The sequence below is a fragment of the Pteropus vampyrus genome, unplaced genomic scaffold, assembly GCF_000151845.1.
Source record: "Pteropus vampyrus isolate Shadow unplaced genomic scaffold, Pvam_2.0 Scaffold79, whole genome shotgun sequence".
In the NCBI taxonomy this organism is placed as follows: domain Eukaryota; kingdom Metazoa; phylum Chordata; class Mammalia; order Chiroptera; family Pteropodidae; genus Pteropus; species Pteropus vampyrus.
Window position 1 is genome coordinate 1,332,298 of NW_011888860.1, and position 23,801 is coordinate 1,356,098.

A 23,801-nucleotide genomic window follows, 5' to 3' on the forward strand; every position below is an offset into this window, starting at 1 on the left:
TTTTGAGCACCAGCAAAAGCTATCATTCTCCACATGCAAAGAAGTAAAAACTATAAAACTTTTGTGAAAACTCTCATGCCAACTCCTCTGACAGTTTCCCACCCCGCCCCCTCAGCTTCAAGTGTTTTTGCTTTTTGTCCTTGACATTTATTAGCTGTTTGCCCTTGGTCGAGGCCCTTAGCCTCTTTGTTTTTCAGTTTCTTCATCTGTAAATGGGGATAACAGTGGTAACTTACTTCCTAAGAGCACTGTGATTGTTATGCTTGTTAATTCATGTAAGTCTTCACAGCATGACAGCGTGCAGTGTGGACCTGATATGCCTGTTGCTGTGTGGTACCCAAATGGAGGTGGATGTCTGCCAAGAGGGAAGTTCCTAACCTGTTTTAGATCATGCGATCTTTTGGAATCGGATGAAAACACTCCAGAAAGAAACGTGCACAGATCCACAAGTTTATGCACAATCTTAGGAGGCTGGGGGCAAAGGTTCAGTAATTCTTGAAACTCATTAGCAGACCCCTTTAGCATCCACACCCTGCAGGTAAAGTCCTCTGATCTGAACTGAATTCTGATTTTATGTAAATTCACCATCTGGTGTCTGATGAATTAAAAAAAAAAAAAATCAGCTCAGGGAAAGGTTCTGTCCTTCCCAGGACCAAATGGCAACGGAAACAACCATCTCTGACCAAGTGTGCCTCACTTTGTAAAGCAAGTTCTCTTCTCACCTCCCTGCTCCTGTCCCCAGCACCACACAACAGCCTGTAAATCTGTAAGGGGAGTTGGAGTTCCAACAGAGATAAGAGTGGAGCTGAGTATCTAAAGTGATATAAGGTTATTGAAATTCAAGACACACTCTTCTAAACAAAGGACTTTCTCATGCCATTGGAGAGAAGCCACAATAGTTACCACTCAGCTTACTAATGAGGGAGACAAGGATATTTGAGAGCAACCAGGAAATGAGTATTTTTTAAAACTCCATTTTCTGAGAGCGCACAAATTAACGAGTGTCTGCCCTCATCTGTTTTGTATTACAGTTAACAAAAACCAACAACCTTGCTTCTCTGAATATTTAAGTGAAAAGAGAATTCACTCACAACTTATATTTAGTTCTCAAATGAGAAATAACTCATGCCATGTTATGATTTCACAGTGTAATGTTTAGAGTATGATCAGAGGCTAAAATTATGTAAGTTATACCTGAATTGTGAAACCGTGGGCTCCATTCCTTCCTGAAAGGTGAGATGGTAAAACAAAACAAAAAATACTTGATAGCCAGAAGGCTCCTATCTGACAAGGCACAAGAATGAGTGAAAGTTTAAAGACTTTGATACAAAGGAGGGAAGGTGACAGCTCTCTACACTGGGAAAGTGTTCCATGTGAGAAGTGCCATGAGGGCACAAACCACTGGCAAAGTACAGACAAGACTCGCGGTTAAAACAACGGTGAGCCTGTGAGTGAATTCTCTTCAACTCTATGCGCCTGGCCATGTGGAGGGCCTCCTGTGGACAAGGCACATGCTTATATCAGATTCTAAATTTTCAAGAGAATTTAAGATATAACTATATATCCAATCCCATTTCTTTGTGCAGATAAAAGGAATACTAGTGTAACTCACAGAAAAAGAAAAGATATTTGGCCTTTGTTTGAATTTTGGAAACTTCCATATAGATACAAGTATTCCTAATATTCTGTAAACTCACAATACTTAAGCAAAAACAGATGACAACACTAGGATGACTGATTGCCAATAATAAAATAATAGCAGCGGCTCCCATTACTGAATCTGCTTCTTCACCTAGGTTCTGCTCTTGGTGCACGTTATGGCCAAGCCACACCGTAACCCAGCAGGGGAACCATTTCATGGCTCTCATTTTTCAAATGAGGAATCTAAGGTTCAGGGAACCTTTAAGTTAACATGTTCAAAACCCCCAAAGCTAATAAATGGTGGATCCACAAATGGAGCACAGTCTGCTTGACCTGTCTCTTCTTTGTGCTGTGTTTTTGGGGCACCTGGCACTTAGGACTGTCTCCCTCTCAATTAATGGGCTCCTCACGACCTCACCCCTAGATACAGAGAGGTGGCTTCAGCTCTCTGCTCCTGTCTCTGTCCCTATTAGATTTCTGGTTCCACCACTGCTGGATCTGGTGACAAAAATTAAGTGCCGTGTTCGATCTAAGTAATTTTCCAAGGCAAAGGCTGAGGATTTCACCCTTTCCACAGTGACCTCTTATCCTGTTGCTTCCTGCTTATGAACCCCCTTCCCCTGAACTCCCCATCTATCTCTCTGAACTCACTTCCTGCCTTTCTCACACCTGATGGGCTTCAGCCACACTCAGATCCTTCAGTTCTCCAGCACACACAGGCCTGTTTTCACCTTGGGGCCTTTGCTCCCTCTTCTTGCTGCGTGGATTGCTTATTCCCCCAGGTCTCCCATGGAGGACCCCTCCTTATCACCACCACTCCCAAAAGAACCATCTGGACCATTCAGTCACTGACAACATTTGCAGCCATCTAAAACTACCTTGCTTATTTGTTTATTGTCCTCCTTCCTTCTCCCCCATGAAAGAGTAAAGTTTGCCTTGTTCACTCACTACTGCCTGGCACATAGTAGGTAATCAAAAATATTTTTGAATGATTGAATAAATAGCTCAAAAGAGTAGACAAAGGACTTTCCACCTTATTCCTGATCATGCTGGTAAGAACCTGAGGGAACGAATCCCAGAATAAGGAGTTGGTTGGATTTCTTTTTCTCCTGCTACTATTTATCAGAGACAGCATTTTAAAAAATGGCTTTAGCTCATTTTTTGTTTTCGTGTCATCTAAAACAATGTTAATAAGACATATTTTTCATCTCAATGGGTAGGAGGCAAGTTCTGTGAAGATTATTAATCTCTTGTGACTCTGAAAGCAAAGCAAATCTATACTATGATCATCTCCTGCAAAAACAATATTGTTTCCGGAGCCCCTACTAGATTCCTCCTTTAGAACATCAGTCTAAATGAAAAACAAGTCTCCTACTCCTGAAGAAATCAATATATACATTTCCCTTGAATACGGATTTCTATCAAGATTTACCAACTCCTCAGATAATTTTCTTTATAATTGTAGTCTTAAAAAGGAAAATCTTTGTGTATCATTTAGGGAAAAGTCCCCAGACAATGCATTTCCACACAGGCTGAGGCAGAGAAGTAGGAAGAGCTGTACTCTAAGGCAGCACAGAACACCCCCGTGCTCCCAGAGGTACCGCTTGACATTAGTAGGAATTAACTTCTTGATACAAGGTGAAAGACTATACATTTTTCCTATTCAGAAAGGTTACTTTTTACATGCAGCTAGTCTCCTTGTTTCCAAATCTTTTTTTTCCATCAAATATGATAAGAAATCTTTTTTAAAAAGCCTCACAATTCCATCATAGTAGCATCCTATTTTTACTGTCTGAATTTATTTTCATTTTATGGTCCATATTGTCCATGCTTGTTCATATTTAACAAATAAACATACCATTTTGAAGAAGCTCAAGTGTGGGCTTGGGATGTTCAAACAATGGTTTGCCATAGAACAGCCCAATCTTCCAGGAATTCTCTTTAGAGCGTGGTTTTCAGAATACCACAAAGCTGGCCTGAGGTGACAGAGCTTTCTTATTCTCAAAGGACAAGGTCCTTATTTCAGTTATCACTGTGTTCCATTCAGGTTCTTTAAATCAGGGGTTGCAAATTATGGCCCCCAATCACAAACCATCTGCCCCGGGACTGTTTTTTATAAATAAGGTGTCACTGGAACATAACTACACTCATCCACTTACCAATGTCCACGGCTGCTCCTATGCACAATGACTACAATGACAGAGCTGAGTAGTGAACAGAGGCCATATGGCCCACAAAGTCGCGAATATTTAATATCTGGGCTTTTAAAGAAAATGCAGAACCCTGCTTAGGGGTGCAATATACAATGTGGACAAACACCAAGATTAGGGCCATGAAATAATTTGTGAAGCCCAGTTCAAAATGAAAATGCAAGGCTCCGTGTGAAAAAATTATTAAGAATTTCAAGGTGGTAATAGCAGAGCATTAAAACAAGTGTGCACTATGTCTAGTGTGACTGGCTGAGATGGTGGAATAATCTTTGTCACAGGTGACAAATTCCAGGTCCAGATAGAGGCAAGAACAAGAATTCTTCTAATTTGTAGCTTCTTTAGAACCAAAGCACCTGCTCAACTGAGATCTTACATGAATGTCCAACATGAGAACCAGAATCAATGTGGAGCTCTGCCCTAGTTGTTTCATTCAAGAAGGTCACTAGCAGACTATGACCCTTTTAAGAACGTTTAAAGAAGGCCGGGAAAAACACACACACACACACACGACTCCTTGAAAACAGCACTTTCATGTAACCTGGAAAACAGATGCATGCTTTGACTTGACAGAATCAGGCCAAATCAGCCCCAATTGTCAACTGTGCTCTCTGCAGCTGCTTTTCCTCTATCATAATTATTTAAACTGTCATAATTTATTCATCCCTAGAAGAGTTTACATGTTCTATGGTAACCAGTCCAGGTTTCCAGATCAAAAGGGCTGGCAGCCTGTCACTTCTGCCCCTTCTCATCTGCCTAAAATTCTGACTGCAGAAGGAATATTTTCTGTGTCAATATTTTTTTGCAAGACCAAACCAAAGTTAGTTTCAACAAGAAAGTTCCCTGACAAAGATAGTGTAAGCTTTCAAGTACACAAATCTTAAGATAGAAGGAGGGTGCAACAAATCCTATCAGAAACCAAATATTTCATTTCTTTACTTTATAGATACAACAAAATGGCTTTTCTAGCTCACAAAATGCTCAGTGAATTTCTGCAAAGTTACTAGGAATTTTATTCTTTCTTATTTAAAATATATATGGAACAAGTTTTATTTATGACAGAATATCAGTTGTTGGAATCATGTAGGATGTTTCATAAATATGTAACTTCAAATGCAATTGTCAATGGTTTTTTATAAAACCAGGAGAAAAGGTGGAATCCATAATTCCATAAAGATTAAAGCCTAAACCTGTCTTCTTTCTTATTTGACCCTTTAGTTTTATGACAGAACACAGAAAATGCTCACAGGTGTGATAATCAGTTGAGAAGGATAGTCAGGGCACCGAAGGGTGAAAATGTCAGAAAAATGGCAAAATGAATAGCATTTGCTCATCCACACTGGAGAATAAAACAAAATTAAGTTGAGGTCTTATTTTTTTTTTGGCAAGTCAACCCTTGGTTGACCTCACAGGTTGTAAGGACCTTGTCAGTTTACAATCCCTTATTTTTATTTTTTTTTTAACGCTTAACAGCACCTGGTCTTCCTAGGTGGTCTCTCATCCAAGTACTAACCAGGCCCGACCCTGCTTAGCTTCTGAGATCAGACGGGATCGGGCTTGTTCAGGGTAGCATGGCTGTAGACAAGTTGAGGTCTTGATATAACATAAATTGAAAATGAGTTGCTTCATTGCTTAATTATCCTTATACAGTCATTATTTCAATTAATACATATTTCTAGCAGAAATAATAAATCTACAATTCCGGGTATGGTCCTAGATTCTTTTTCCTGCAGATTCTACACCAAGTCCTGCCAGTTCACTCTCTACAACCTGCTTCTCTTCATCTCCTCTACCACTACTTTGATCTTTCCTAGACCAGGAAATGCTAACTGGTCCCCAGCTGCCACCTCTGCTCCTGACATTCATTCCCCTTAACAGCATTCACTGAGATCTTTTTAATGAAATAAATCATTTCATTAAATGAAATTGATACCACCCTTCAAAGGCTTCTCATGGCATTAACAATAGCTAAACTTTCAACCATAGTCAAAAAGCCCTGTAGGATCTTATTCCCAACTACCTCTTCCACCTCAGTGCATCCCACTGGCCTCCTCGCTCTTGGTTTCAGCTTCGATGACCTCCTTTCAGATCACTGAACATGCTGAGAACTCCTCTTCTTCAGACCTTCCTACTTGCTTCCACATGCCCAGCTCCTTTTCAACTTCCAAGCTCAGTTCAAATGTCACCTCTTAGGATGGGCTCCCTCTTGGTGGCCCCGGTATCTACTCAGCTACTTTCTGTTGCATTGTGTTGTTGATTGTCTTCATGGCATGTATCCAAATCTGTATCATTGTGCTTCTAAATTGTTTTTCTGGCTTATCTCCTGCCTCTTTGAACCTTGTATCTCATGTACCTCACAAGATGTCTGACACATAGCTGTTCCATATGTGCCGAAAAGCAAATTAATCTATAAATTTCAAGTACATGTGATGGTCATAGTTAAACCCTAAATTTAAAAATATTTTCATCTACCTTCATTCATCTGCCCATTCGACAATTCAATTATTTGTGGAGAGTATCCTATGCCAGGTAGTATGTTAGGACTAGTGAAATCCAAAGGTCTAAGAATTTCTCAAAAATGTTACATTTTTTGTTTAAAAACAGGCACTTAGAAAAGAACAAGTTACACTGCTATTTAGTATGTTTTCATGTGACCCTAGAGATTTGTAGATTGAAAACTCAGAATAGTAAGAAATTATGTGTCACCAGTACTCTCCCCCAAACCCACGAAAAATAGAGTAAATCAGGGGTTTTCCAACTGTGTTCCAGATCTCTAAACCTAGGACTCACCTCTTCACGCTTGGGAGACTACGGGCAGATGTAAAGCTTTGCTCATCAGTGGTACAGAATGAAATTCATTTCTCTGAGAGGTTGTTCAAGATGAAACTGTTGAAGTGAGACTAGGAGACTGCATGATGGAGAGTTTTCAAAACAGACTGAAATTACCACATCCAAATAAACAATGCCACTGCTCAAACTCTTTAGAACTTAGTTTCTGGCCCTGTTTGCAAGTCCTACTACCCTCCTTTAAGAGGTATCCATGATCAAGGTAAGAGGTTCAAGAAAACAATTCCAGTGCACAACGACCCACTGGTCTGATTAATACCTCACATTGCTTCCCAGGTATGCTTCAGTTCAGAGGACCTGAAATGGGCCCTATGCCAACACAGTGTGAGCTCCAAGAAAGCAAAAAGGTACTTGTTACATTTACCATTTAATCATCACTGTCAATGCCCAGTACATAGTAGGTATTAAATAAATACTTGTTATATAAATTATTCCCATTGCTCAAAAGCTAGGACCTGCTAGCATGACAGAACTCATAAATAGCTGTCAGAAAGATGGGGTTCCTGACCAAACCAGCATATAGCCCTTGCCTTCACTCTGAGCCTCACTCACCGTGCCAAGAACAACGGCCCCTTCTTCATCAATAATGGTTGATGCTTTGTGGAAAGTCTTACTCCCATAAAGCTTTTTATTTTAACGCTATATTTTGGCCAATGCAGCCATAGCTTTAAAAAAAATTACAAAGTTTACAAATACACAGTTAGGGTTGTTTTCTTCACAATATGTTATGCTTCTAACTTTTTGGGAAAGGTCCTGGGACACCTCAAGATTCCTTTCACAAAATAACTAAAAGGCAGTAGCAAAGATCTGGATTTTACAAAGAAAACTTATAAACTGCTTTTGTGTCAGAGCGAACCTGGAGGGCAGACTGACTGCTCAACGGTCTAAGAAAACCAAAACGAACAACATGAGGAAGGCAGTCAGAACCCACTGTTCATGATACAAGTCAAAGCAAGGCTGTAGCTGCTGTTAAAAAAAGACTAATGGATCCATCTTCCTCTATCTTCTCCCACCCAGGACAGTAATGAAGACTCACAGCTAAGAATTAAATTAGGGAATCGACAAATGTGCCTTCTTACAATACTGGTACAAGAAACAGAAAAGGTACATATTCCCTGAGAATCCAATAAAGCATTTCATTAAATATTTAAATCATGTTTTTCTTATTAAAAAAAAAAAAGACCCCCCCTTTTCAATGCCAAGAGTAAGCATGTGGAAAGTTGGGTGCTTTTCTACATTCTGGGAATTTGAGACATTTTCTTACATGAAGTCACACTAATATTCTAAATCCTATAACAAAATTATTTGAAAATGCAGTCTCTCTACACCTAAGGACATTGCTTTTAATAAAAAAAATCAGATTACCCAGATCCTATGATTTCTCACTCCTAATAGACAAGAAGACGTAAATGTGATTCACCAGAGGGCATGTGAGATAAATGCACTCATTTACTCAATCCTGTAACACTGGCCACAACAGAAATGCCCAGTGCAGACCACCACAGAACAGCTTTCTGCTGTGCTGGTAAATTGGCATCAAAAGACTTCTCTCCCTTCCCCCCATTTCACGCAATCCTCGTTCTTTCCTCCGTCGAGGCAGAAAGACCCCTCCTCAGCCATCTGGGTCGCCCCGCACCGGGCCACTTCGCTAAGCGCCGATTCAGAGGAAGGAGGGCGCAGCCTTTGTCCCGCGAGTCTCCTGGGCCCACCTCGCCAGACTTGCGAGCGAGCTCGGGCTCCGTCCCGGTTCGTTACCTCTGCACGCACCCACAGACAAAGGGCGCAGCCCTTCCCCAAGTTCCTCACCTTGGTCTCCCAGGGCTTGGCGGGGATGCCGCCCCGGACGCTGAGAAGAGGCCGGAGCCCCAGCACCCGCTGGCTCACAGCGGCCGCTCACACCAGCAGCGCGTTCTTCGAGTTGAAGCGAGCGGCGTCCGCGCCTCCGGGCGTGCGACCCGCCCTCGCTCCCCGCCCGCCGCCGCCGGTTGGCTGCTGGAAGGGCGCGTGGGACTCCGCCCCGCCTACTCCGCCCCGCGTCCCCTCCAGATGCCCCGGTGCTCCCAGCTGCCAGGGGTCGGGCCCGGGGCGAGCAAAGAGAAGGGCAGCATACCCCACCGCCAACAAACCCCTTCCTATGACGAATATTTCCCTTTCTGGACTCCCAGGACTTGGGAAGGTCATTCTAATTCCACAGAATCTCTTTAGAAAGTTGGCATTCCCGGGCCTGCGTTTCTGGTTTCTAATACGACCAAGCCTGAACGGTGCGGGGTGGAGGGTGGGGTGGGGTGGGGGGAGGTGGACAGGCGAGGGGCGATACTGCAACCCACAGTCAGAAAGCCTCTGCGATACCACCGTAAAGAAGAAGCGAACTGTAGTTTGATCAATCAGGCAGTAAGTTTTGAACTGAGCTGAAAGGTATTTCTCACGGATTCCCTACCAGTTTACACGAAGCCCTTAACAATTGTTCACTCCTACACACCTTTCTCTGATCACCGACTCTCTTAAGGCGCCTTTTATTTACAGCTGATCTGAAGCCAAGATGGCCCTGGCACCCCAACACTGTCATCTCCAGCTGAGAATTCGTATGCATGGAAGCAGAAAAGTGTCCACTTGGCCAAGGGACAGCATTTTAAATAAGAGTGCGTGAAAGCTACTGGCCAAAATAGAATTTGAAAGGAAAATCTAAGGTCTTTGACTATATACTGTGTGTGCATTGAAAGTATTTCTAATTGTTTCTGGGCAAGAGTTAAGTAATTTGAGCAATTAGAGTTGAGCAATTAACAGTGAAATAGGCAAGGGACATCAGCCACATTTTCCGCTATATTCAAAGTTCCATACGCTCCTTTTAAAGGAAAACGAACAGAAAAACTAAATATACATGGAAAATCAAGGGTGTATGTAACTAGGAGGTCTTGTCTGAAATTAGTAAAACACATCACAGGTGCACTGGAAACTCTACTGTTCATGATTTAAAAGAGGATTAAATATCTACTCATTTGTTCAACACTTATTAAGCTCTTCCTAGGTGCCAGGCTCTGTGCTGATAATTTTATATTAGGCTTTTCTGGTTAATGGTTGTCTTTCAAAGCGAGGAGGGTCGAGTGTAGGGGGAGAAGGGCACAATTTCATTCATGGTGTATCTGAATCTATGAGTAGTGATATTGCAGTTATTCAGAAGAGTTGTTTACAATGAACTGCTCTGGCAACCACAATTGTTTGCAACGCATTCCAAATTGGAAGTGGGGGTGAGTGGGTTTGAAGCTTGGGTTCAGCAGGTGGAACAGACATCACCGAGTCTGGAGGCATGAACTGATTTCACAGGATTGCACCTGTCACCCTTTCAGAGGCTGCCTTTCCTTCCTTGCACATAATTCTAGTCAGTTTGGTTTTCTGATTCTCTATCTACCGCTGAGTAGAAGGAACAAATCAGATGGGGCTGCCAGATGCGCATGGGTGACAGCAGGGTATGACAGCTGAGAGTCTGCTAGCAGGAAAGTCATGCTTAACAAGTCCTGCCAACTCTACCTCTAACTGCTCTTTCAAACTTATCCCCCTCTCTCCAACTCCACTGCCACCACCCTAGTTCTAGTTGCTGTCTTCTCTTATCAAGATAGCTGCAGTGGTCTTATAACAGTCATCTCGTTTCCACTCTTGTCACTGACTGGCTAGTCTCATAGCCACACATGTGTTCCTTTGAAAAAACAAACCACACATCTGAGCATCCATGCTTCTGCTTTAAAACTCTATAACGGCTTTCCACTGACTGGAGATACACCTCCATAATCATTTTCAGAGTATCTAAAGACACTTGGGAGCGGGTCCCTCTTTTCTCTCTAGTCAACACTGCAACCACATTCCTTCCTCTTTCTCTCTGCTCCAGCCTCATCTTCTTCCAGTTTCCGGAACATGTCCAACTACTTCTGACCTCACAGCCTTTGCAATAACTGTTCCCTCCTCCTGAAATGCTCTTCACAGCACTACTCACCTGGCTAAGCCTCTCATCCTTTATATCTCAGTCCATTTCCATGGGAAGATCATCTTAACTGGCAGTACTCCCTCCCCCCACCCCTCAGCATCCCAGACTTCTCCTTCATAGGCCTTGTCTCCTTTCACTTTATGGTGAGTTTTATAAGTTTATAGTAGTGTCTGGTTTTGTTTCTGTATAGTAAGAAATTCAACCTTGACCAAATAGAGGTCTGGCCTTTGCCCTTGGCTTCTGGGAGATCTAAGACCACGGAATGCCATTCTTGATATCAGTGTTATTTACCTGGGGGTCTTGGGTCACACTAGATAGTCTCACAATGTGATTTAGGGTAGGTAGGGATTTTGGGTCATTTGGCATCAGTTTCACCTCTGGAGGGACAAGAGATTGAAACCAGCCATGTAGGCAGTCAACCATACCTTCATGATGGAGCCCTAATTAAAATTCTGGACCCAAGGCTCTGATGAGCTTCCCTGGTTAGCAATACTCCATGCATATTGTCATACATCAATATTGGGAAAGTTATGCTTTCCATGACTCCATGGGGAAAGGACAACTGAAACTCCTTGTTTGGAACTTTTCTGGATTCTGCCCTATGCTGATTTTAATCTCTATCCTTTAGCTATAATAAACCATAACTGTGAGTATAATAGCTTGCAGTAAGTTCTGTGAGTCCTAATAAACTGTAGAACCTAAAAGTGGTCTTGTGAACTTTTCCTCAGTGTATTTTCAGCAGCAAGCACATCTCCTGACACACAGTAAGTGCTTAATACATTTAATAATGATCAATAATAAATTAGTATTTTTCTATAGGAACTTTAAAAATGAGCATGCAGTCAGCATGTAATGGCTTTACAACTTCAAGAATAAATTTCTATTTTGCAAACTCCTACTTTTGAGTCAAGGTCCAGCTCAAATGTCACCTCTTCTATGAAGCCTTTCCCTACTTCCCAGGGCTTGCATGCTTGCCTTTGTGTTCTCTGGCCCATCGCTCTGCGTTCACAGCAGTCAGTGGTATTGAAACATCTGGTTTTGTGAAGACCCTATGTTAGGTGAACTCTGGATCCTAGCGTCAGGCCTGGTGCTTATTACAAAGAGCAAGCACACAAAAGATTAAAAGCAATTGAAAAAAAAAAAAAGGTTTGGTTTATAGAAAATAGGTTCAGTTATCTGTGAAAATCTGGTACATATTACAGCTCATTCCCTAAAAAAATAGGGTAGCTGTTACTGTAGTAACTGAGTGTTCTAATGGTATTCTCTATTATTTCCTTTTCTTCATTCTAAAAGTAAAAATGTTCTTTAAAATTATTATCCACTTTAAAAGCCTGACATGCTTTAAAATAAAAATATGTAAGTAGATCATATTTTTAAAAAATCACCTCCCTAATTAGAATAAAATATTACAGTTTATTTACATTAATACATTCAGAAAATAAAAAAAGCCCCAACCACTAATCTTTCTCTCCTCCCTACAAGCCTCATTAAAAATTCGACCAGCATACCAATAATATATGATGTCCTCAAGTAGCACAGAAAAACCAATTTTATTTCCTTCAGGCCTGCATTTAAACTGGATAATAACTGCTATAATGTGTAACAGCCATAATCCAATTTCAATTTGTTTGATTAGATGAGTATAAATATTAAACAAGAAAGTCACAGGATTGTCATAACAATGTTCACACTGTTAACTCATTATAGAAAAAAGCATTTTAATTTGCTCCTAGAAAATATGCTGCCAGAAAAATATATAAAGATAAATTTGAACTATTCTTACACAACATTCACAAATCTCCTTATATAACCTCACCCGAAGGTAAGAGCAGCTATGAACTCAGAGGCTACTTGAAACTCTCCCTGACTTTAGGATAAGAAAAACCCTTGAATGATTCTTAAATATTTGAGATTGTATTTAGACATTCCTTTTCATCACACTGCGTAATCACTGAGGACATCAAAGCAGCACCCGGGTCAGTGGTTCTTGAATTATAATGTGCATAATAACCATTAAAATGAAGATGCCAGGGTTTTACCCTCAAAGTATCAATCAATACTGCCTGACCCCCTGCTCTTTTCACATTAGCATCACCCCTTCGGATCCAAAGGATTCAGAGGCAGGTGGCCTGTGGACTGTACAAAGAAGGAGACTGGTACTCTGTGTGAGTGAAGGAAGTCAAGTGGTACAGATAAAGACACTGGACAATATAATGCTGTATCTCTTTCTGTGTCCCCCTACTAAATTCTGAGCTCCCTGAAGGTCAACTATGATTTATTCAGTTTTGTATCTTTATGGACCAGTTCAGCTTAATAAGTAAATGTATATTTATTAATAAATATGACAAATAAATAAATTTAAATTAATTAAGTTGATTTGTAGCAAAGTGTCATGTACCCACACTCATTCAAGACATCAGGAGAATTTACCAGGGGTGTTATTTCCCCAACTCACTTTAAAGGGTGTGTACCTGATTGACTGCTCTTGGAGGAATCCACAACCTGTGTTTCCAAACAAACAAACACACACTGCCCCACAAAGCTAATCAGATACAGCAGGAGCTTTGCTTGTACTCACATAAGGATGCAACTTTATTTTAAAAGACTCTCAGGTTTTAACATAGTATTCCTTTAATTCAACGCTAACAAATCTTTTTGAAAAAAAAAAAAAATTCTTCTACCCAATAGCCTAAAGTCTTCTTGTTCTGCCCTATAAAATACAAAATCTATTTATAACAAATGTGTACAACAAAAATTTTTGTAAGTGGAAGACATTGTCAAGCTCTAGGCAGGGGGCATGGATCATCTTTGTGCAATATTTAACAAACAGAACCTCCCACTAAACCAAAGACAGTAGTCAATTTGCAGGCATCCCTTGGACTAGAAAGAGATTCGACTTATCTTCCTTCCCCCATTTCACCCAACAGTTCTCATGTTCCCAACTGCTAGGTGATGGGAGGTGAGTATAAATCATTACCTTCTATGATTCCGAACCCCAGCAGAATCAGCAACAACACTCGATTCTTAAAGGGCATCTGCTCAACCATCTCCCTAGTCACCCCCCTGGCTTGCTATCTCCAGAAAGCAGAATTATGGGGAGGTGCAGGGACACTGAAAGCCTGAGGAAGAAGACAGAGCTGGGCTGACTTTGTGCCCACCCAGGTACAAAAATAAAGGGCCAAGGGAAATGCCTGCTGTCTGGCAACTTCCATGATTAAAATTAGAGAAAAAACATGTTTTTTTTTTTTTTTATATTAGAAATTCAAGCTTACATTGATACTAAATCCATGGTTGGGAATGTAGAGGCAGGAGTATGAGGGTGGGGGTTGGCAAAGTGAAGCCAAGAGAAGTTCTTGGAAAATACTGTATTTTCTCTCACCTCTAGCCCTCCACTGATCTGGTTTCTGTCTCTATAGTTTAGCCTTTCCTGAAATGTCATATGAATGGAATCATATAAATAAATAGCTTTATGAACCTTGCATCTTTCACTTAGCATAACTGTTGAGTGTATCAGCAGTCCATTCCTTTCAACTGCTGAGGCTATCATAGTATGGAGGGACCGTAGTTTATCCACCTACCAGTTGATAGATATTTATGTTGTTTCTCGTTTGGAGCAATTATGAGTAACGCCAATAATGAGAAAACAAACAATCCAATTTTTCAATTGGCAAAAAATTTAAACAGTTACTTCACCCAAGAAGATAAATGGTTTTCATAAACACATTAAAGATACTCAAGATCATTATTTGTTAGGAAAATGCAGATTAAAACCACTATGGTTTACTATGTCACATTTGGAATGCTGAAATAACAATAAAACCCCACAAAAAACCAAAAACTTTGCAACACCAAGTGGTGGTGAGGATACCGAGCAACTGGAACTCTCTTATGTTGTTGGTGGGAATGCAAAATGGTACAGCTTTTCTAAAAGTGGTCTGGCAGTTTCTTATAAAGTTAAACATACTGTTATCATACAACCCAGCAATCCTCCTCCTAGGTATTTATCCCAAAGAAGTGAAAACTTATGTTCACACAAAAACCTGTACATGAATGTTCATAGGAACTTTATTCATGGTTCATGATTAACTTCCCTTTTCAGATGTACAGGAAACTGTCTTTTACTAGGTTTCCTAAAACTCCTTTGGTTTATTCTAGTTTTCCAATGTTCACAGACCTGAGTATGTCAGGGATTTAAAAAAAAAATAATTAGGAGATTACAAAATAGAACCCACTGGTGGTCACAAAACTTCATTCTTACAAACTTGCTACTGAGGCTGAATCCAGGGGAAAGCTCACCCTGTCACTGCCACGCATGGCACTGGGAAGCATAAAAAGACACAAGCTGGTGTACTATTTCTGTAGCATTGTAAAGCTACTAATTACTAACATTTGTGTAGCATTTCGTATCTTCAGATATAAAAAATTTCCTATCTTCAGATATGAACAAATGTCTGTTCATACCTATCATTTCATTACACCATTAGCCTTATTCAGTTGGCAATTATTATTATTACCATCTCCTTTTTACAGACAAAATAACTTAGAGAGAATGAAAATTTTCATTTTTAAAAGGTGAAGCCAGAACTTGAACCCAACTCTCATTTTTCAATCCTGCTCTTATTACAAATAAGTAAAACAAATAGAAAATAAAATATAGCACACATAGCAAGCTCATCATTTAGTGGGCAAGCTAAGACCAACTTGGATTTTCATCTGCCTAAATGCCCCACTGAGTTCATTCAATTAAAGTAAGTTCCACACAAAGATCACATATGAGGCTCATGTCCCACTTACCCTTATCTCTGGCACTTAGGGACTGCTTAACCTATAAAAATGTTCTTTGTCACAAACTGTATTCCTTTCATATATATTAGTTAATTATATTAATTAATTATCAGAGAGTTGATTCAGATTTTATGGAGCTAAAGCTTAGACAATTTCTGGGCCCCCCTCCTTAAGAAAAAAAAATACAAAAATATCTTCCTTTTGCAAATTTTGCAAAAAACCATGTGAACTTACTGGGCCTGGAAAGGGGTCCAAAATTTAAGCTTCATTATCATAATAGTAAATCCTCCTCTATGAACTGTCTTTCCCCCTTAGAGAAAGGAAAGCCATATACTTCAAATTGAGTTCCTAGTAGAGAGTGGAGCCTTCTGGCTATACAGAATGGTTATTTAAATCTGCCACCTCATGGCTTTCTCTTAAAGCTACAAGACTGAAAGCATTCTCGGCAATTTCCTTCTTCAGCCTAGAGCAGTGGTTTTCAAAGCGTGGCCCACTGATAAAATTAGCTTCACTTGGGAACTTGTTAGAAATACAAGTTCTCAGGCCCTACTCCAGATATATTGAATCAGAAACTTTGAAGATGGGACTCAGCTGTCTGTGCTTTACAAAGACCCACAGCTGATTCTGATGCATGCTCAAGTTTGAGCTTCACTGGTCTACAAGACCATAAATCCTTTCTCCACTCATGTAGAAAAATTTCTGAGGAAATGAGGAGAAACTACATTATTTAAGCAAGTTTTATTATTTCTCTCTAGGAACACAGCAATCTAATGGGCAATTTTAACTTTAAGCAATCCCATTTTTAGAATTTCAAAAAAAGATGACATGTGAGATATGTCAGGATTAACCAGGAGAGAAGTAAATGCTCACAGCTCAGTCTACTTTGATGACTTCTGAGTGCAGTAATGTTAAATCAAACAAACTCATGACTTATTGAATAGAAGATGTATAAACACTCCTGATCCAGTCAGAAGGCTGAATTAGCAATTCTGAACTTCAAATCACCTTAGAAGTTGAATTACTTACCTCAAGCAAAATTCTTATTTCAAAGAGCAGTGAGTTCGACAAAATTGATCATTTGAAACACCAAAAATCCATTTTATTATTTTAGCCACTAAAGAGCTCTTACTTTAATATATAGGTCTTGTACAAATAAACTGCTTTGATTTGTCCCCTCACTACTCTTCTTGGTAATCAAAGTTATACTTAGCCACTAATCACAACTTCTGATCAGCATTAGCTAACCAGTGTTGCCACTCTGAATTGACATATTTTAATTCCCACCAAAAGTAAAGACCCTTAATGTTTTAGTTGGCCTGTGCATCTTTACATTGCACGAATTCATACTTTTTCCTTAGTCTTCTCATCTACAAAATGCAAATAAAATTTGCTTCCTAAAGTTGTTGTAAGAATTAAAATAAAAACAAACAGAACTAGATATAATGTAATTAGCACTGTATTTCACAAATGGTAAACACCCAAATATGGCAGTTACTATTCCTATGATTATTAATCAGGCTGTTTGAAATCTTGAAACGAGCTCTTTCGTGGACACTTGTTGGCTTTTCTGTCCTGGCCCCCTTTTCTTGGGGAATACCACACCACTCAAATCCATGTGGGAACAGCAGGCCCCAAACTGACAACTTCATGAAGTGAACTTGGCCAGTTAATTTGGACAAGGGTGGGCATCTGGTCTGGTAGGTTAGAATCTCTTTCCTCAGGAATTTGGAACTGAGAGACTACACTCAGACTGGCTGCAAAAGATATACACACAGTCATTTTCTACCATATGAAGCAGAGAAAAGAATGAAGCCAAGAAGAGTTCATCCTGACACTACTTCAGGCCCTGTTCTGTCCTCAAGGCTTAGCCACCCCCTGCCTTGCGGTTCCAGAAGATGACCACATCATCTTTTGCTTAAGGTCATTCAAATTGTTTTCTGCTGCTTGTAATCAATGATCTTTAACAGCTCTAACCCCTACTGTGGTAGGATCCCCCTCACCCCATAAAGTCTGAAGTCAGTCCCCATTTCTGTAGTCTATGACTCCAAAAACAATCACTCTGTTTCCTCAGCAGAAATCCAAGAAGACTATCTTCCAATATGTGGGAATCCAAAAAGGAAAGGCAATACGCTGTAAATTCAGCGTAATTAGGGCTGAAGATACCAGACCATCCAAAGGCTGGGAGAAGGAGAGGAGGAGTGAAAAGGATTTTACAGATCAGGAAAGTGAGACCTAGATTCTGGTTATTTCACCTCCTAAGTCTCAGTTTCCTTTGGAGTTTCCTTTGAAGTATATGAGACAATGTTGACAACAGTGGCAGCAACTACAACAATAATAACGACAGTAAATGCTTGCCTAATCTTTAATAGTCAGGGCACAACCAGGAAAACAAGAGGAAATTTAATGGAATTGGTGATCTAGGTGATCAGAGTTAAAAAGCAAACAAGAGCCAGTGAGGCTCTCAAAGATTACTAAACCGCAGAAAGGGCCCAAACGGGGCGGGGTGGTAGAACCAAGGCCTTGAGGTCAAGGCCACCCAGAGAAGCACAGCCAGGAGGCCCACGGAGGGGAGAGAAACCCTGGCGTCTCCTTCCTCTAGCCTTCAGCACCTCCCAGTGACCAAACCCAGGCAGAGCCTGGAAACAGCCCACTGGAATCAGAAGCCAGCAGGGGAGAACTAGAAATGGAAAAGAGGGCAAAAAGGACTAGTGTACTTACTAGATATGTACCAGAGCCTGTTCTCAACTCTTAGCAAGAGCAACCCTGTTACTCCTAGGAGGTAGGCAATGATATCCGATGAGGAAACTGAGGCACAGAGATGGTTATATAACTTGCCCAAGAACACATAAATAGTGAGTGGCAGGGCTGGGATTCAAATCAAATGTCTTTCTTTCAGAGGTGTGGCAAACAAAACCAAAATGCCACATCGTTACAAGCATTATGTGTCTGTTGTTTAGACAATGCAAATGCTTTAAATATTGCATACTGGAACTGCATTTATGCGGTTTATCCACAAATGAACGCACTGCACTGCACGACATACTAAGTGTTCCTGGTCGTTCTGGACACCACGCACCATGCTGTGTCTGGAGTGGCTATAAACTCAGAGTCCTCCTGATTCATAATTAGGACCTGAAGATGAGATTTCCCTTCGCGACCATGGTCACAGTTTTCTAGGCAAAAAATTCTCGTCTTTTTTCTTCCTTTAATGGACACTTTTTAAGAAACGACTAAATTTCAGCTACAATGGTATTGAGAGTATTCAATATTTCACTTTTTTTTTTTCCAGTTTTTACCTTTCCTATATAAAAGTTATTGCTAACGGACAACTCTGGGGGCAACCTGACTATGTAAGGGCCTAGATGATGTGCATTTCAATAATCACTTGTTCGATAGTCACACTGCGTCACACCTATGCCCTCCTGTTCCGCGTCCACGGCCGACATGACTAACAGATCACAGAACTCCTCACCGAGTCTGGTTCTGGTCTCATGGCTCTTCTCGACCTGGCACTTCAGGCTCCTAAAGTCAAGTAACCCCTACTTACGATTCTCGCATTAGGATAAAAGTTTCCTAAAAATAAGGCAAATGTCTGAAGGGACTGCTTTATAAACAAACTAGGTCAGAATTTTTTATTCTGAAGACAGACAGTGAATGTATGTGAAACTAACAGAAACTTCTAAGAAAAAAAAATAGCTTCGATTATTTCTTCGTTCATACCTTTGTATTAGTTTCCTTGCCAATAAGATGATTGTTTCTTTTTCCTCGTAGCTTTAATGCTGTGAAGGTTCATTACCTATGGGATTCATTACTAAATACTTAGTATTTAATAAATATTAAAATTTACTGGAATTTATGTGCACTAATATACGCTCCACATATTGCTTCAGAAATGAAAAATATGAGGCCACCCCACCATGCACATATGTATCTCTTAACGGCAACGAAGTACAAATGAATATGCACTACACTACCTTCAAGTTTAAATGGCAGAGAGAAAAAACATCCAGGTGTCTAAAAATGTGGATACCAAATCATGTTATACATCATTCTGGAGGAAGACATAGTTCCCTGGCAGTAAACCACTCACCCATGAAATGAAATAACCCTTCTAGGAAAGGATGATTAATTATTTAATAAATATTGTGAGTTCTCAACTTCACTGAGAAAAATAAATGCAGGAGGTGCTCTAGGAATCCCAATGGGCAGCACCCTCTGCCTCTGACTCACAACATCCAATGCTGTAGGTGCAGAGGAGGAAGAGCCTGAGTGAGGGACAGTGCAGTAGGAGGGGCAGGGGCCTCTGCCAAGTTCCCATGCCAGGCCCATTCCCACTTATTATTTCACAGCAAGCGGCATGCAGGTTCTAAAGCCTCCATCTCTCCACAGCAGGACACTGAGCTCTGAGTGAGCAAGCCGCCTGTAGCCACACAGCCAAGAGGCAGACCCAGGAATCCCCTGGAGGTGTGGGGGACTCTGGAGGTCCTTTCTGTACCACCCGGAGGGGAAAGAGCAGGGGGCAAGGGGGAGGAGGAGGGTGCAGAGCAAAGCAGGAGAGAAAAGAGCTGGGCTGGCAGAGGAGGTTCCCGTTATCTGGATTGTAGTAGGTTGAAAAATGATCCCAAAGGTATCAGTCAGGTCCTAATCTCTGGAACTTGTGCTACCTTATAAAGAAAAAGGGTCTTTACAGATGTGACTCAGTTGATGATCTTGATATGGGGAGATTGTTCTGGATTATCTGGTGGGCTCTAAATCCAATCACAGATGTCCCTCTGAGGGAGGAGCAGAGGAAGATCACACACACACAGAAGAGAAAGTGATGCACAGAGGGAGTGAAGACCGGAGTGATAACCTCAGCCAAAGATGTCAGCAGCAAATGGAAGCTGGAATTGGCAAAGACCAGATTCTCTCCTAGAGCCTCCAGAGGGAGTGACCCAGGTCAACACCTTGAATTTGGCCCAGTGAAACTAATATTGAACTTCTGGCCTCCAGACTATGAGAGAATACATTTTTGTTGTTTTGAAGCAGCAAGTTTGTGGTAATAAGTTATGGCAGCCACAAGAAACTAATACACTGATTTGACTACAGCTGAGACTTGCTGCTGTGTACCCTCTCAGCTTTGTTGGGATCCAAATACCAGGAGATAGACCCCCATTCTCATCAGAGGCTTTCAATTCTTTTTCTGAAGCCCCCTTCTCTCTTCTCCCATGTGATCCTCAGCAAAAGAAAAAACCGAGGCATTCACACTAACAACTAAACGGGTAGGAAAAGCACTGGTCTAGGATTTAGAACTCATGGTTTCAGACATAACTCACTCACTGTGTGTGTGTGTGTGTGTGCGTGCGTGTGCAACACTGAGCAAGCCATGTGAAAGTTCTAGGTCTCACTTTCTTGATCTGTAAAAGGCATGATACGTTCTTTAGTCTCTGAAAAGAGTAAAGGAGATAGCATGCGCAGGCCCTTAAGTAAACTATAGACCATTATAGTAAAACATGGAAAGGATTCTGATTGTTTTTCATTCTCTCCTTGATACAATCAAAAGCATTTTAAGTACCTAATATAAAAATAGCATCACATTGAGTCACATACAAGGAAGTATAAGACATGGTGCTGGCTTACTGAGGAGACATACACATCTACAACATTAAATAACGACACGACGTTGAAAAGACTAAGTTCCAATAAGACCTATATGAGTACAAAGATAAAAAGAGATCATATGGCAGTGGTGTGACTATCTGGTCCCCTTCCTAGGGGAGGAATATATTTCTCCAATCCCTAAAGTCAGGCTTGGTCATGTAACTTGCTTTGGCTGATGAAATGTGAGCAAAAGTAGGAATTGTTATTTCTTGGCAGAAATTTTAAGAGTCAGTACATCTTTTTGTCTTGCCACCATGGCTGGCAATACTCTAGTCTCAACAATGAGACTAGAGTACCATCAGACTTGGATGCAGAATGAGGACAACTACCACAAGGAGCAGTGCCTGCAGCCAGCCTGCCACGGACAGTTAGCAGAATGAGTGTTGTTTTAAGCTACTGAGCCTTCTGATTGTTACTACAGCATAACCCAGACAGTGCAGATGGATACAAATGGTAGTGGAAAGGGTAACTAAAGAGGTGAGGCCTAGATGAAACCATAAGGATAGCAATGTCATATAACACTTGTAGTGGGCTTGATAGTTATGTTACAAAGTGCTTCAGGAACTCAAGGACTCATACAATTACTATTCTGCTTAGTATCTCCAATGAGGGCAAGGACCATGAAACTTCTTATTCATAGCTAGCTACATCCTTGGTGCCAAGCACAGTGGCTGATACATGGTGGGGACTTAATACATGGATATCTAATAAATTCCCAAAGAGGGAGGGGCCATACAATAGAGGAAGAAGGAAGAAGGAAAAAATTCCACAGCTTGACACCTCAAGGTAGGAATGAGACAATATGGCCCTGGGCATGAGGAAAGCCAACTTGACAGATCACTTAAAAATACAGGTACAACTATGGTTAAATTATAATTATAAACCTTTTTTTAAAAAAAGATGGTGCTCTTTCTGGATGATGACAGCCATTTCTATTCTCTTCCTACCCTGATTAATATACTTCTTTGGTATAATCTGTTCTAATTTCGTGGTTCCAAGGCCTAAGAGAATGATTAACAACATTCTGATTAAAAGTGAACCAAGATTTAAATGCTTAAGATACAGACCATCTTCTTTTTTTTAAGAAGCACTCTAATTTGTACAGTACAGACATACAAACTTTATCTTTAAAAAAATTTATCTTGTTTTCATCCTTTGACTTAGTGAATTTAATAATATGATTTTCTCTTTCTTAATAAATATCCTCCATAGCTTCTCTTATGTCAATAAAAAAAAGACAAAGCAACTCTTTAGCTAGAAGTTATATAGAGATAAATCAAAACATTTCCTTTAGGCAAAAAGAAGCATAGATAACTATTCTAGGCCAGGAGTCCCCAACCTCTTTGGCACCAGAGAATCTAATGCCTGGTGATCTGAGGTGGAGCTGAGGCGGTGATGCTAGCTCTGGGGAGCGGCTGCAAATACAGATGAAGCTTCGCTCACTGGCCTGCTCGCTTCCTGCTGTGCAGCCCAGTCTATCAGGCCATGAACCGGACTGATACCAGTCCACAGCCTGCAGGTTGGGGACCCCTGCTCTAGGTCACTGAATTTGTGGGGGAAATATATTAAGAAAGTCTACACTATCCATTAGATGCAATGCTTTCGGTAATGGCTGCTTATCTTTGTAATGGGATACTTAGTGGTGGAGAAAAGTACTTTGGCAAGTAAGTACTTTTAGGGCTAAGGTGGTTTTGTGACACTATTATTCTCTAATTCATGTATAATGTCACAAATGTCAACAAATATTAACTGGCTGCAGAGACATATGTTTAATGTTAGTATTGTTTTAGCCACTGAGGAATTTTATACACACAAAATCACCATCTCAGAATGCTCTTCCGAATGCTCTTGTTGCAGGATACATAGCATTTCCCAAGTATTGAATAATAGGGAAGTCGGAGAAAAATCTGCTTTTTAACCACTGTGTTGGTTAATGGGACATTACAGCTAGACTCTGTTTATTAAAATTTGTATCCCAAAAGAATTTGCTTCCCAAAAGAATTAAGTGATTTACAATAAAAGGGATACATTCTATTGGGGTCTTAGATTGGAAAAGTAAAATTTAAAGCCAAGTAGAAGGAAGAAAAAATTCTCTAAATCAATTAGGTTAAACATTAATCCACAAAAAGGGCAGGCATGTTGTTCATTCTAATAGTATTACTGCAGTTGAGGATTTAACTTGAAACTTCCTGGCAAAAAAGGAGACATGATATGTAATGAATATGTAATATTCACTGACTGCAAAGAAAGTTATGCTCATAAGAATAAAACACTTTTCAGCGAAGGCATGGGAGGGTGAAATGTAAAACAAATAAAAAAGTCCAAAAATTTAGCTTTGTGATAATAGAACTTGACATAGTGCTATCATTCAGAATTCCTAGATCAGTGTTCTTTAGTGTTTTCTCACCTGGCAAGCCTGAGAAGTTCTGATCATTGGAAGGTTATTGGTGTGAAGCAAACAATGAGTTTTATGCTCACAAAGTGTTAAGTGGAGGAGCTCAGAGGCTTCGACAGCTAAGCTGTGTGTTTCAGAGCTCTGAGTGCAGGGCGTTGCATACGCTGTTTCCCAAAGTTATCTAACCATGGGATCTTTTTTTCTTTCTTTATACACCAGTTATTAAGCTGGTAGAGTGTTTAGCTCTAAAACTTTTTGGAAAAATTAACCTAGATCAGTGTTATTCAAACTATGACCAATTAGTGGTAAT

At 40.5% G+C, this 23,801-nt stretch overlaps 1 protein-coding gene and 1 pseudogene across 21 annotated transcripts in view; both read right to left on the reverse strand.

Annotated features, from left to right (window-relative positions):
• The window catches only part of APBB2 (amyloid beta precursor protein binding family B member 2), a 338,648-nt gene that overhangs the window by 29,198 nt on the left and 285,649 nt on the right, over window positions 1-23,801 (reverse strand). The window lies entirely within an intron of this gene.
• Window positions 5,313-5,431, reverse strand: LOC111741542 (annotated as a pseudogene).